Source organism: Pinus tabuliformis, chromosome 7, assembly GCF_031772625.1.
Source record: "Pinus tabuliformis cultivar Carrire ecotype Pingquan chromosome 7, CPIR1, whole genome shotgun sequence".
Lineage (NCBI taxonomy): Eukaryota > Viridiplantae > Streptophyta > Pinopsida > Pinales > Pinaceae > Pinus > Pinus tabuliformis.
The window spans coordinates 395937668-395952063 of NC_142293.1; positions in this window are offsets into that span (position 1 = coordinate 395937668).

Below are 14396 nucleotides of genomic sequence, written 5' to 3' on the forward strand. Positions count from 1 at the left end.
CTTCTTCTTTCCCTAAGGGCGAATCATAAGGAAAACAAATTTCCTGGTCTTGGAAATGATCTTACTGCATTGCTTTGTAGTGATCAAAGAGATGGCAGTAGGTGGGGCTACCTCTAGTATCCTGTACAACTTGTTGGCCAAGGTAATAATCACAGAGCGAGGTTGAGACTCATATACAACATGTCGCTTCCACAAGTATGGTTGTCCTAACAATACATCACAAACTTCAAGAGGAGAAACATCACCCAGTACCTCATCCGCGAAGGGCTTGATGCTGTAGGGAAGGTGACACTACTGGCTGACACGAAGATCTCGTCCTTGGTGAAGCCCCCTGATGGTGTACGACTGTGAATGTGCTATAATCTTTAGGCCCAACCGCTTCACGACCTCTATAGAAATGAGGTTATTTTGGCTCCCGTTGTCAATAATGAATTGCAGCGGAGAACCCTTCACCCACATCTGTGAGTGGAAGAGGTGTTCCCCCTTCTTTGGATCTTCAGGCTCAATCTTCTGGATCTTGGTGGTGGCCACAATGGCATTGGGCTCCGCATTAATGATCTGCTTCCCTTTATTAGTTCTCTTATCAAGTTCTGATTCAGAGTCAGAGCATGCGTCTGATTCATAAGACTTCATCTCGGCCACTAGTGACTGCTTGGCCCGACATTCACTTGTATTGTGAGTGGAGCTCTCATGGAACTCACAACATTTTCCTGTGTCCTTCTTTGTATTTGTGGTGTTGTTCTTTGCTTGCAGCTTCGACGGGCTGTCCTGGGTAGCCTCACCTTGTCTTGGCCCTTTTCTCTATGGTTTGGGGGCACCTTTTCCTTGCTTCAGATTCACAGATCCAAAGTCCCACTTCTTCTATTTAAACTTTTGCTCAATCTTGAAAGCGTACCAGTATGCCGTGTCGAGCGAGGAAATGTCCAAGAACTCCATCTCGTCCTGGATGTACTTGTGTAGACAACCACGGTACTTGAGCACCAAATGCCGCTCAATATCCTTGATACCCAACTTTGTGCGAAGGGTATGGAAAATATTTGTGAACTCTAGCACATCTTGGTCCCTTCCCTATTGTAGCGTGGTCCACTTTATGTATTTATCTTCATAGCTCCTGACAGGGTAATATTGTTCCTTGATGGCATCTCAGAAAGAAACCCAAGTGGGTGTGGTTGAAAACAACTAGGGTTCACTCTCATTCTTTTGTTCACAATAGGTTTCCCACCAGTCCTTGACGTGTGGGGCGACCTTGAGAAGTGAAAAAGTAATCTTTTCCTGATTGGAAAAGTCATGAACTGAAAAATATCCTTACAACAGACTTAACCAGTTATCTACGGCACTTGCATGTATCAGGCCTTCAAATATGGGAATATCAAAGTTACCTTTTACCTTAAAAGGAATGGCGCCTCTAGAGTGGCTGCTGGATGAAGATGCATCGCCTGTGGGTAGTCGTCAAAGGATCTAGGTAATGTTATCCATCACCGCGTCCCTCTGTCACTCGAGGGCTTCCTCGAGCAACATTTTGAAAGGATCTCCTACCCCCTCATCTTTCTTTACTTCTGCCATGGGAGCTCATCGTATTTTGAGAGGCTGATCTTGCAGCGGTTCAACTAGATCGAGCCCTAAATCCCTATACCCTGACCTCATTGGGGACATGCAAAGAAAAATAGAGAAAGGGCAGATTGCTCTGATACCACCGATCCAAACTTAAACAGGAACACAACAACTTACATATATAATCATAAATACAAAGATGCATCAGAAAAACACTTCATTTCAATGGAAAAATAATGAACTATGCTCACAAACAAAATGGAAATAAGATAGCTCGGGCGATGGTAGCTTATCTTTGAGAAGAGATGTGGTGGCTACATGCCTCTAAACTGTGTTACAATGAGGCTCAAAGGCCTATTTATTGTTTAGAAACAATGGAAAACCCTAAACATCCAAAAACCTAACCCTAGGAAATGAAGCACAAAAAATGTGGGTCCCGTTTGGGTAAATTGGTACATCAACTTCCTCGGGTCGTAGCTTTGGCATATGATTTTCGTTTGGCTATCATAATACCTCATTTCGAAGATCTCGAAGATAAGGCCGAAAACAAACTAGCAAGCTAAAAATGTCGTTTAGGGCCTCAAAACGGCTCTGGAAGTTTAGCACCCGAAAAACTGCCAAAAATAGTAAATTGTGCTACAATTAAGGAAACCGAAAAAATGAAAGAGACAGTGTTGGGGGTCTAAGTAGAATAGGTGGGTGGCCACCAATATCCATGTGGATTAGAAATTAATACTTGATGGTATTTGTTTATCTTCTAAAGGAGATACTATTGTTTGGGCTTGGAATTCCTCTACAGGTTAGATTATTGTTGGACATGCATATAAGGCAATTGCTGCTTGCTATTCAATGCCTAGTTTAAATTGGTGGTACAAGAAGATTTTGCATCGGCCTAGAGCTCCAAATCTAAAATGATTTATTTGGTTGGCTCTAAAGAACATGATTTTGAGTTGGGATAATTTGCAGTGTAAAGGTTTTATTGGGCCTAATGCATGTTCTCTCTGCTCTAAGGATTATGAATCCGTTAATCATTTATTTTTCATGTGTGAGTTTTCCATGGCCCTTTGGGATGCAGTCCTTGATTTTCTAAATATTATGGATAGTGGCCCAAGATCTTCTCTCGAGAACTGTCTTCTATGATGGGAGTTGAATATAAGAAATTTTAAAGCCCTGCCCATCTTCATCGCTTCGAGGATTTGGAAAGTCAAGAATATGAGAATATTTGTGGGTTGTTGAATGGGTATATCAAGCATCGTCCAATAGATTTTATGATTCTTCCATGACTTTATCATGCCTTAAAAAAGTTTTCGAGGTCACTCCTTTCGTTTGCCTCCCAGTCCCACCTCTATTAATGTTGGATTCCTTGATGGTGCTTTTCAAGATGAAATCTGTGGAGGGGGTTCCATTATCTTCCTTCCTAAAAATGTGATATTTTAGATTTGGTTGAAAACTGGGTCGGGGTCAAACACCACAGTATATATTTCAATGTTCTGGGCTCTTCTTCTAATGGAAACCTCATTGAAAATTGTTTCTCTCGATTTTTATTGAGATTCAAAGTGCGTTGTTGATTGGCTTGCTAGGAAAGGAAATATGCAGGTTCTTTCCATTCATCATTGGATGAATTGAATAAATTATCTTAAGGGTCACTTCCATTCTCTCTCCTTCAAGCATATCCTTAGAGAATTGAATCAACAGGCTGACTATATGTCCAAGAAAGCCTTATCTATGGAGGAAGGCTTGATCTATTTCAAAGAATGCAAAGGACTTCTACTTATGAGGAGCGGTTCCATTCATTTTCCTAGTGATTATCAGATGGTTATATATTTCTAAATTCTCTATGTTTTTTTTATTGTGATCAATATTATCTCCTTGTATAAAGGCTAGACAATATTTTGTTTTCTGGTGTCTTTGTTTTTGCTCTTTTTGGGACTGAGGGGGATGATCTTGATATATTCCCATTCTTCAAAGTTACCTTTTATAATGTGTTGCATATCAAGTATGATACTTATCATCTTTTTGTAGTTGTATTCCTTCTTAATTGGTGATTTCTCTTATGTGAATTACACATCCCCCTAGTATAAGGAAATGATTGACCTTTAAACATTAAATCATTTTTTAGTCAACATTTTACTCTATATTAAAATTATACATCTTCCTCACATGTGAAAGTGAAAATATAAGATTTTTTTCTTTAAAGTTGATGTAAATTTAGGTTAGTTAACATGAATATAAACATATTTTATTTTATGGTTTTTAATATCAACACAGAGCGACCATAGTGAAGAGTATTGATGTTTTTGCACTTTTAATTAAAATTAACCAAATATGTATATTCATTTTTTTGTTTTGTTTTGTTTTGTTTTATTTTTTTGTTTGCTTGTTTTTGTTTATGTTTTTTGTTTTGTTTTATTTTTTCATTTTGTTTGTTTGTTTGTGTTTTTTTTTCTTCTTCAGTCAAAATTTTCCATTACTACTTCAAAAGATTATAAAAGGTTTCCTTGGAAGACTCTTCTGTCTTGGCCTCACCTCGACCATATTTGTTGGCCAGGAGAGAAAGGTTGATACAACTAGTAGGATGCTAGAATCCATAGATTTTCAAGAGGAAACAAACATTGAAGTTCCAAAAAACCAAGAGAATACAAACAAAACCAACCAACATCATAATTTCTCAGGAGGTACTGGAACATGACCATCATTAGGATTACCAAGAGGTCGTGGATACCCTTAGGCATGAAACTCAATATGTTCAATCCAGTCTTCCAACCTGTCTAGCCAAGCATGAAGACATCGTTGGTTACACCAGAGGGATGCCATATGGTCCATTTGATCCCATTAGGTTTGTTGTATATCCTTAAGAATTCCTACAAATTTAGCGTAGTGTTCCTGCAATTGTTTTCTCATGTCCACAACAAGAGTTGTAATATAATTCACTTGGTGGGTAATGAAATCCTAGGTAGGGGAATCCATAGTAGATGCAGGAGTTGGAAAAACTTCCTGGGCGATTTCCCCATCCTGCTCCGCCTCCCCTCCTCCCCCAACAACATCTCTCCTCGCTCTGATGTCGCACTCGGTCATTCCACAAAAGGTCCAAGGAGGTCCCAAGTGACCCAACTAGATGAGTGTTGCGAACTTGAATCCAAAATTCCAACACCCACCATACAACCTCTTCCCCAAGGTTAACGTTGAGGGGACTATCACCACCACCCAAGCTGAAGCAACCAAAATAGGGAGGTACAATAGAGCTAAATTGTAGGAAAAAAGGACCCCGTCACAACCCCACCCCAAAATTCCATAATACCTCCAATAGCGGATAATTGACCTTGAAAACCCAAACACAACCGACTTGAGGAAACAAACTATTCATCACATCGCTTCCCACAGAGATACACAATAAGGAATTAAAGCTTACACAAGACACCTCAAGCAAACGATTCAAATTATCCAACATAAATTCTTTCAAGACACAAACAAATGCGAAATTGACCCAGAGCACCTCCACACCACCAAGAAAACACCCAAAAAAGACAACCAAATAGTGGTAGAAGAGGAGGGGCACCAAATGCAACAAAACAAGGACCCCAACGCTTGCGTCCCAAAATTTAACAACCCAAAATAAAGGGTCACAAGGACTTACCCAAAAGACTAGGAGGGATACCTCCTGCAAGAATCAATTCTTGACAAAGCCATAACAATAAAGGACTCAAAATGCCAACTCCCACCGAAGTTTCCAATGCTCTTGAGCTACACTAGGACCGAGGTTCCTAACAGTGAAGTGAAATATCCCCCAAACAAGCGAGGTTCTGTTTCTCCACAACACAATCACAAACCACGTAGTGTAGCAGCCTTGCTCCAGAATACATAGGAAGCCAACCTAAACATTAATTGCAAACTTCTTACCACCTCTAACAATGCCCATAAGCTAGATGAAATTCCAAAGGGAAGCACCTTGGTAAGCTAAAACACACTCGCCATAATCATTGAAGGTTCCATACGCACTCCACCTCATGCCACACCTGTCCCTTGCAATACTCATGTACCACCCACACTGAAGGTGGGGGTATTCTCCCCATCCACTGTCACATTACTGTAACTATGATCAGCCACCCCCATCGGGGATTCATTTTTGTTTTCTTATTATAACCAACATTGTATTTTTATTTTAAACATGTCAAACTCAAGGTCAAGCACTAAATGGATTACACATGTGGTATTAATAAGCTATGGTATTATATCAAAGGCTATTCACATATTAAGAATCTCCATGAAAAGGTGGAAGTGAATATACATGATTAAGAATCTTATTACATGTTTTAAAAATAAGTATAGATATTTATCTTATATATTAATTCTTTTTATCATTAATTATAATAATTAATATTTTAAACAAAGTAATAATTTAGTTAAACATTGAGTAGGTTTTTAGGGTCACTGAACACAACCTTTATCGCTCTCATACCCAAAGTTTAGAATGTATATTCTTTTGACGAATTTCGTCACATATCTTGTTGCAATTTGATCAACAAATCATTGCAACAAGACTTAAACCTATTTTTAGCAAGATTATCTCAGAGGAGAAATATGGCTTCTTGAAAAATAGGCAAATTCATGATGTTGTATCCTTGGCTCAAGAGAATCTCCATTCGATGAAAACTAAAAACCTCAGTGCAACGATCATTGAGATGGACCTTTCAGAAGCATATGAAAAGGTAAATTGGACTTTTCAAAGATTGGTTTTAATCCAAATTGGGATGGACCTCTAGATGGTAAACTCGATTATGGGGTGTATCTAGTAGGTAAGTTTTGCAGTCTTGATTAATGTCAGCCCCTATTCCTTTTTTAGCACATCTCAGGGTCTCCGTTAAGGGTTCCCATTATCCCCCCTTCACTTTCTACCCATCGCTGAAACCTTTAGTCATTTAATCCATGTAGTCATTGATAATGAAGACCTATAAGGGATAAACATCTCTCGATCAATTGCAATTACATATCTTCACTTTGTAGATGATGTCTTCTTATTTTTATCTAGCAGCAACATTTATTTTCAAGCCTTGAAGTGCATTCTTGAACAATACACTTTGATTACCAATATGGCTATAAACACCCACAAATCCTATATGATTTTGCACAATATCTGAAATATTATTTCCACCTCCATTCAAAATATTTTCTAGTCCCATTCAAATACTATTAATGAAGGGGTGAAATATTTAGGTGTCATGCTTAAAGAAAGTGACTACATATTTGATGACTAATTATGGTTGTACACAAAGGTGGAAAAATGCATCTCAATTTGGACCAATAGACTTCTCTCCAGGGGAGGTCGTTTGGTGCTGGTTAAATCAATGTTAGAAAGTATCTTAGTATATTGGATGTACATAACATTGGTTCCTAAAGGAATCCTCAATAAAATTAGGAATCTTAGTTCCAAGTTCCTTTGGGTTGACAAAGCATAATAAAAAGGATTTCCACTCATTTCTTGGTCCGCTTTAACTATGATTAAATTGACGAGAGGATGGGGAATCAAGAATATTCATATTTTCTATCAATTTTTAACTGCTTGAAGTATTTGGAAATTCATTAACAATTCTTCCTTATGGGGTCGATTTATTCAGTCGATATATTTAGGAGAAAAATCCATGTTGTATTGGTATAGGGATCCAAACAAATATAGTAAAAAGAATTCAATAGTGTGGAAATATCTCACAAAATCTTTTCCATTCATCAAAAATTGAGGTCTCTGGAAGATTGAAAATGGTCATTCAATTTTTATTGGTGTCGATCCTTGGTCTGGTGCAGGAGAGAACTACAGTCTCTCTTAAAGCTGCATTTGATTATTACATGTTGCAGGGATATATGTCCTTGTCGATGAAAAATATCCTTTAGATATTCCCTTGGTCAGTCGTGCTTGGAAATCGATAGTTAATCTTGATCTACCAGAACCAAAGGCTTTGTAATATAATGCTTATATCATACTATTAATCTCATCTCTTATTCTCCTTGAGGAAGACTATCCAAATTGCCTAATCTGGTCAAAGAACCCGTCCTTGGGAGAATACATTGCAAATCTAGGCTACATTTTTTTTAAAATAATCTTGCTCAACCACATAAGTGGTGGTGGCATTTCATATGGAAACATTTTTGTCCACTCAAATGTAAATTTAACTATTTTGTTGGCCATGAGTAATAAACTAATCACTTGGGAAAATCTTATTAAATGTGGATAATTAAGACCCAACCATTATGCATTATGTCAATCACATTCTGAAACAATCTCACACATTTTTATCACTTGTCCCCATGTAGAAAAGACTTGGAGCATCCTCTTACAGGTTCTTGCTCCTTGTTCAATGCACTAGAACAAACCTACTCTAGAGAATGCACTCAAGAATGGAATGATGATCAATCAATGCAAAGTTTCAAGGCCCTCCCTGCTATCTTTGTACATAATATATGGTGGGTGTGAAATTAGACAAACTTTCACAACAAATATATCTTGCCCATGGTTATAAGTGGAGTCATTGAAAAACTGGTTAAATAATTTTAGGCTAACCCTAAAAGGGGGAAGACTCAGATTCGAGTTATGCCAAATCTAGATAAAGAGATCTCGTGGGGATTCTTTGATGGCGCTAGTCAAGGGGATTCTCCAAGATGTGGCGTTGGCAGAGTTATTTATTCAAATCAAAATCATAATTACCTTATTCATTATGCTCTTGGTCATAGTTCTAATACAAAAGATGAATTTACAAGACTAAGGGTTCTTCTATACACTACTAGACACCTTGGTTCAAATAAGTTGTAGGTCTTGGGGGATTCGAAACTTGTGATTGACTGGGAAAATGATATTGCAAAAGTAAATGCTCCAAATTTAAATCATATTATTAGATATATCTCTGTAGAAACGAGGTTGTTTGAATGGACCTCATATACACATATTTACAAAGAACTGAATCAACAAACAGTCAAGTTATCCAAAGAGGCATTGCAACTCCCAACTGGATTTTTTGGGCAACATCAGTTATGGAATGACTGGGAAATTAATGGAATGGGATTCCATTTACAAATTTTAGTTTAGAATTTTATGGATGACACTAAAGACATGAATTTTGTAAATATTGTGAACCGAAACATCAACTTGTTGCTTACAACTTTCAACTTTTTGAAATAGTCCTTTTGGACAACACAAGGTATATTGTGTTATGGAATAAAAGATTTAGATTTTTTGTTTGTTTGTTTGGGAAAATAATAATAATTTAGTTAATTCTTATGATTTTTAGGCCGAAGGCATTTCCTCTACGGGGTTGGGGTGAGTAGACATTGTTCACCCCAACCAATAGGAGCGCTTTATTTTTGTCCTCCTTTCAATCAAATTTTGACACGTAGAAAACACCAGGGATGAGGGGTGAGAGATATGTAGAAACTTCTAAACCCTATAATATAAATTTTGTTTTCACATTAAGTTTTAAGTAAAACATAAACAATAATTTATTATATATATATATATTTTAAATTAAAAAAATATTTAGATTTTTAGAATGAAATTGTGAAATGAATTAATTATTCTTATTATCATTTTATTATGATGAATTCATAAATTTAGTAAAGAAGATCATCAATTATTTTGAACCACACAAAATAACTATTAAATGAAGTAACAGATTTATTCACTTTGAATATGGGATGAGGGATAGTTGGCCTTATTTATGTGAAAATCCATATCCAAAATTGTAATTCAAAATCTAATGAAAGTTCTAAATTCATTCAAATTATTAAAAGCACAATTTGAACAACTAATAATATAATTTCAACTATTTTCATAAATTATATTTTTATTATGTATATTTTTAAAATTTAAAATAACACAGATTTACATAATCAAATCATTAAATAAATTTGTTATTATTATAATTTTTTTAAATAACAAAATAGTTTTCCAACTACTCAAATTCAATTTACATGAGAAATGAACCATCTATTAAATATGGCTTTGAGCGTTGAAGAAGATATAGTCATTTAACCTTCTTTGTGTGAAAGCCCATATCCAAAAATGTAATTTTGAAGCATAATAAATCTTCCGAAGTCACCCAAATTATTAAAATCATAATCTGAACTACGAATAGTGTAATTTCAACTACTTCCAGTTCAACAAATTTAAGGCCCCATGTTGGAAATGAGGCCATATGAATGCCCCCATATACAATGCCCTCATTTTGTCTTTGTTTTGCATGTAATTTGTCAGTAAAGCTAAAGCCATGATAACATATGTATTTGAAGAGGTGTTACCCAGGGGATATCACCTCTTCTCCCCAGAAAAGATGGGAAGTCTGAAGTGAATTTAAATAGTACATTTGGAAACATGAGTATAATATACTTACACCAATAGGCATTTCTTTATGGGGTCGTGGTGGCGAGACATTGTTCACTATAAACAAGCGCAAATCCTCATTTTGTTTGCCTCCCTCAAATTAAAAACTGACACGTAGAACGAACCCTGACATGTGGCTGATCAATTCCAAATCCCACACAATCTCCTCCTGATCTTTGTCCTCGCCTCCATGCAAATATCATGGTCCTCACCTTCAATATTCAACTCACGTCTTGCATTGGTATTCCCAAGTTTCCTTTTTCTGCATTGAATAAGAATGGAATGTTGTATGCCCAGGCCCATACCCACCTCTTTATGCATTGAATACGTATGGACTTCATTCAATTTTTGTTGTGTTTGTTGCATTGAGTGGAGTTCCAAGCGCCAATATACACTGAAGGGGGTTAGATTATTCAACGATGAAGCAATTTACGAGAACATTTTAATGCTTATTATTTTAAAACCAAGGGCATGTATTGAGCTTTGGACTTTCCACTTGGTTTATGATAGAGGTTTTGACATGGAATTTCTTCACAACTAACAATTGTGCTTTTATGGAAGGTTGAATATCACATACATTTTTATGTTCATCTATAAGTGTTCAAAGGAAGGTCATCATGTTGGTAAAGTTATGCTTGCACTGCGAAGAATGCAATTAGATGTTCATCATGCAAATATTTTTGCTGCAAATGAAAATACTTAGAAACTTTGGAATAGGGTATGAGACATTTTTCCCATAGGTTGACAACCCCTGCACTCTATTGAACAACCATTTTTTCACTTGGGCAAACAAGGTGTGTAGGTTGTAGTTGTGTACCTTCAGTTTCAGTTGGGCCCAACAAAATGGAGTGGTAAACAAATGAGGTGATTCCTAATTGATAGACGTGTTTTTAAATTCCAATTTCATATTCATTGTATTCTAACTATGTTTCTTTTTCTCTTGTTGTTTTTTATGTTTATGCACAAATTGCATAGCACTATGAGGTGTCCATCTCATCGTATGTTGATTTAGATAACTACAACAACATGATATCATGTGATTACTGGTGTTTAATATGTGATGATCAATTTTGTATATATAAATGGGAAATGATGAATGCAAGTTGGTCTGTGTTTATGAAAAACCATGATGATTTATACTTGCAAATGTAGTTGATTCCCTATTGTCGCCCTTAGGGTTTTGATGTTTTAAGTTTTCGTGATTCTTGAAAGAAGCTTGAGGATTGTGAGTCCTCATATACCCTATTCTAAGCATTTGATTTTAGGGATTTGATGCCCGGGGATTTCAGATTTTCTGAAAGAAGCTTGAGGATTATTTTCCCTAAGGAAATATATGATATCCTGAGCATTTCATTTTGAAAATCCATTAATATGATGAGACTCACTTTTTTATGAGTTTTCTTAATTTTTCATTAAACTATATGATTGATTAGAAGGTGCCAATGTATCTAAGGCTTAAGAATTCCACTATCATCTTAAGTCTACAAAAGGGATGTTGGCTTTGCCTAGCAGTTTAACATTCATGAATATGCTAAACATGCATTGGCATTACAAACCATGTTGATTGGTTTTCCATAGCTCATAAATAGTTAAGCATTTTATGCAAAACTGCATGCTTTTTAAAGCTTTTGAAGTATATAATGTTGTTGAATAAAATACATTCATTGTTCAATAGAAGCTCGATAGGTTAGTAAAGGGAACCAACCATCGGACTATCTTCCATAGAATCATGGCCTTCTATATATGCAAAAGTGCAAATCCATTATTTCTACAATGTTACCATTGTTCTAGGACATTTGTGTTAGTGTAACTTCTTAAATTTAACCCCATGCTACATTCTTTAGAAGATATAGAGAAACTCAAATTTTGATTGTATTTTATTTTCCATATATTTCGCTTGATTATTGCCTTCCACATCCCCCCACTCCTCCTATTGGTGTGCCTTTGCACCTCTCGGTGCAATTTCTAGTTTTAATTTTAACAACTTGAGATGTAGGACGAAGAAATTGTCTTGATGCTTATTGTGGATTGATGCCTAAAGGCATTTACAAACCACTTAATTTATATCTACACTAAGTATATTTATATTTAAAGTCAATATATTATAGTATTAAATTATTGCATGTGAGGGTTTTATTAGAGCCCTTTACCAAACTATCACTACTTATACTTTTGGCATGTGGTCTTGATAATATATGGTATTCTAATAAAACATACTTATAAATTAAGAATCCCCATGACAAAGTGGAAGTGAATATCTATGATTAGAATCTTATAACATGTTTTTTAACATCTATATCTATTTAACTTATATATTAATTATTTTATCATTAATAGTAAAAGTTAATATTTAGTTAATTTTATTATGTTTGTTTTTTAGTTTTAACAACTTGAGATGTATGATGAATTAAAATTTTTGATTCTTATTAATGCCTATAAGCATTTATCAACGATTTAGTTTATATAGCTACACTAATTATATTTATATTTTAAAGTCAATATATTATATTATTAGAAATTGTTGCACTGAGAGCTTTATTAGAGCCCTTTATAAAACTATCACTACAAAATTATGTTGAAAATCATGATTGTCGTTAGACCAAAACCCGCATGTGTTAGTCAACGATCACACTGCTAGAGATAAGGATCTATGAGAGGCGGTTAGTCCATGTCGCGAAACTGAGGAATTTACAGGGTAAGTTCCTCAGACAGAACACCAAAGGACACCGCTCACAAACAGATCATAGATCAATACATCAGTATTCTTGACGTGGTTAAAACCCTCAAAGAGGGAAACAGTCCATGACCTGAGTCAATGCGGCCACTTTAGGAAATTTATTAATAAAAGAGAAAATTTACATAAGCTTCTCTCATGAACGGTCACCCTACAAATGACCCTCCATGCTCTTTAAATAAAGATCATGGACCAATCGGGTGTTAAGCCACGGATCAAGTGCCAGTAATACCGAGGAGAGAATTAACTGTCAGACCACTTAATGTCTAGAACATATCATGACTACCAGATTGTAAATTACAAAAGTACATAGTAAATAAACACACTTTACCTAACTCTACACTAGACCAAGTTATACTTAACTATTTCCTATCTGTCGGAATATCCTAACAATCCCCCTTAAGAACAACTTGGGATAGGATTGAAGGATGTACAAATATGACGCAATAGGAGAAGGAAGGAGGCATTAGAGCCTATCCCCCCTTAGTGACAACTTCCTGAACTCCAACCATAAATTGAATTTTAGTAAACTTCGTCTATGTGAGAGCCTTTATAAAGATGTCTGCAACTTGATCATCGGTTGAACAATATTGCACTTCAAGAACATGGTCATGAATGAGCTTTCTGATGAAGTGCATGTATAGTTCAATGTGTTTGTTGTGCTAATGTTGGACTGGATCTTTGCATAGTTGAATGGCACTTTGATTATCACACCAAAGTGTAGTTGGATGCTGCTACTGAAAGCCAAACTATGATAGGATCTGACGAAGCCACAGGTTTCCTCACTAGCTTCTATAGCACCACGATACTTTGCTTTTGCTAAAGAAAGAGAAATGGCACTTTGTTTCTTGCAAGCCCATGTAATAGGTCCAGAACCAAGAGTGAACACATAACCTGCAACAGACTTTCGATCATCAGGGTCACCAATCCAATCGGAATCAATGAAACCAATCAATCAAGGAGATGCTTTTGCACTATAATGAATCCCAAACTAAACTGTACCTAGAACATAATGAAGTATTATTTTAGTTGCTTTCCAATGACTTTCATGTGGGTTTTGCATAAACCGAGCAATAAGGCCAACAACAAAGGAAAGGTCAGGATGGGTATGGGTCAGATACAAAAGTTTTCCTACAAGCTAACAATATAAGGTAGCATCAAATTCAGGAGAAGTACAAGTGACTGAAAGTTTGGCTCTAGACTAAAAGGGAGAAGGGGATGGCTTATAGTGTTTCATATGAAAGTGGCGTAGAAGATCATAGGCATACTTGGATTGGGAAATGGAAATACCTTCCTTGGATTGAAAGACTTGAAGACTAAGAAAATAATGCAAGTGTCCTAAGTCTCTCATTTCAAAATGCTTTTTAAGGCTAGAATTCACATGGTTTATAAGGTTGGGATCACTACCAGTAAGGATAAGATCATAAACATAAAGAACAAGAATGATAAGAGACTTCCCCACTTTCTTGGTGTAGACAGTATTTGACACCTAGAAAAGCCAGTATATAAAAGAAAGCTATCTATTTGGCATACCAAGCTCACGAAGCTTGCTTGAGACCATAAAGGGATTTCTTAAGCTGACATACAAGGCTAGATTCTGTTTGTATAAATATAGTTGTTCCATATAGATTTATTCATGCGAGTTCCCATGCAAAAAGGTAGATTTAACATCCATCTGATGGACTTCCCATTTGAAAGAGGCAGCAAGGGAAAGAACAAGGCAGATATAATTCATTTTGGCCACAGGGG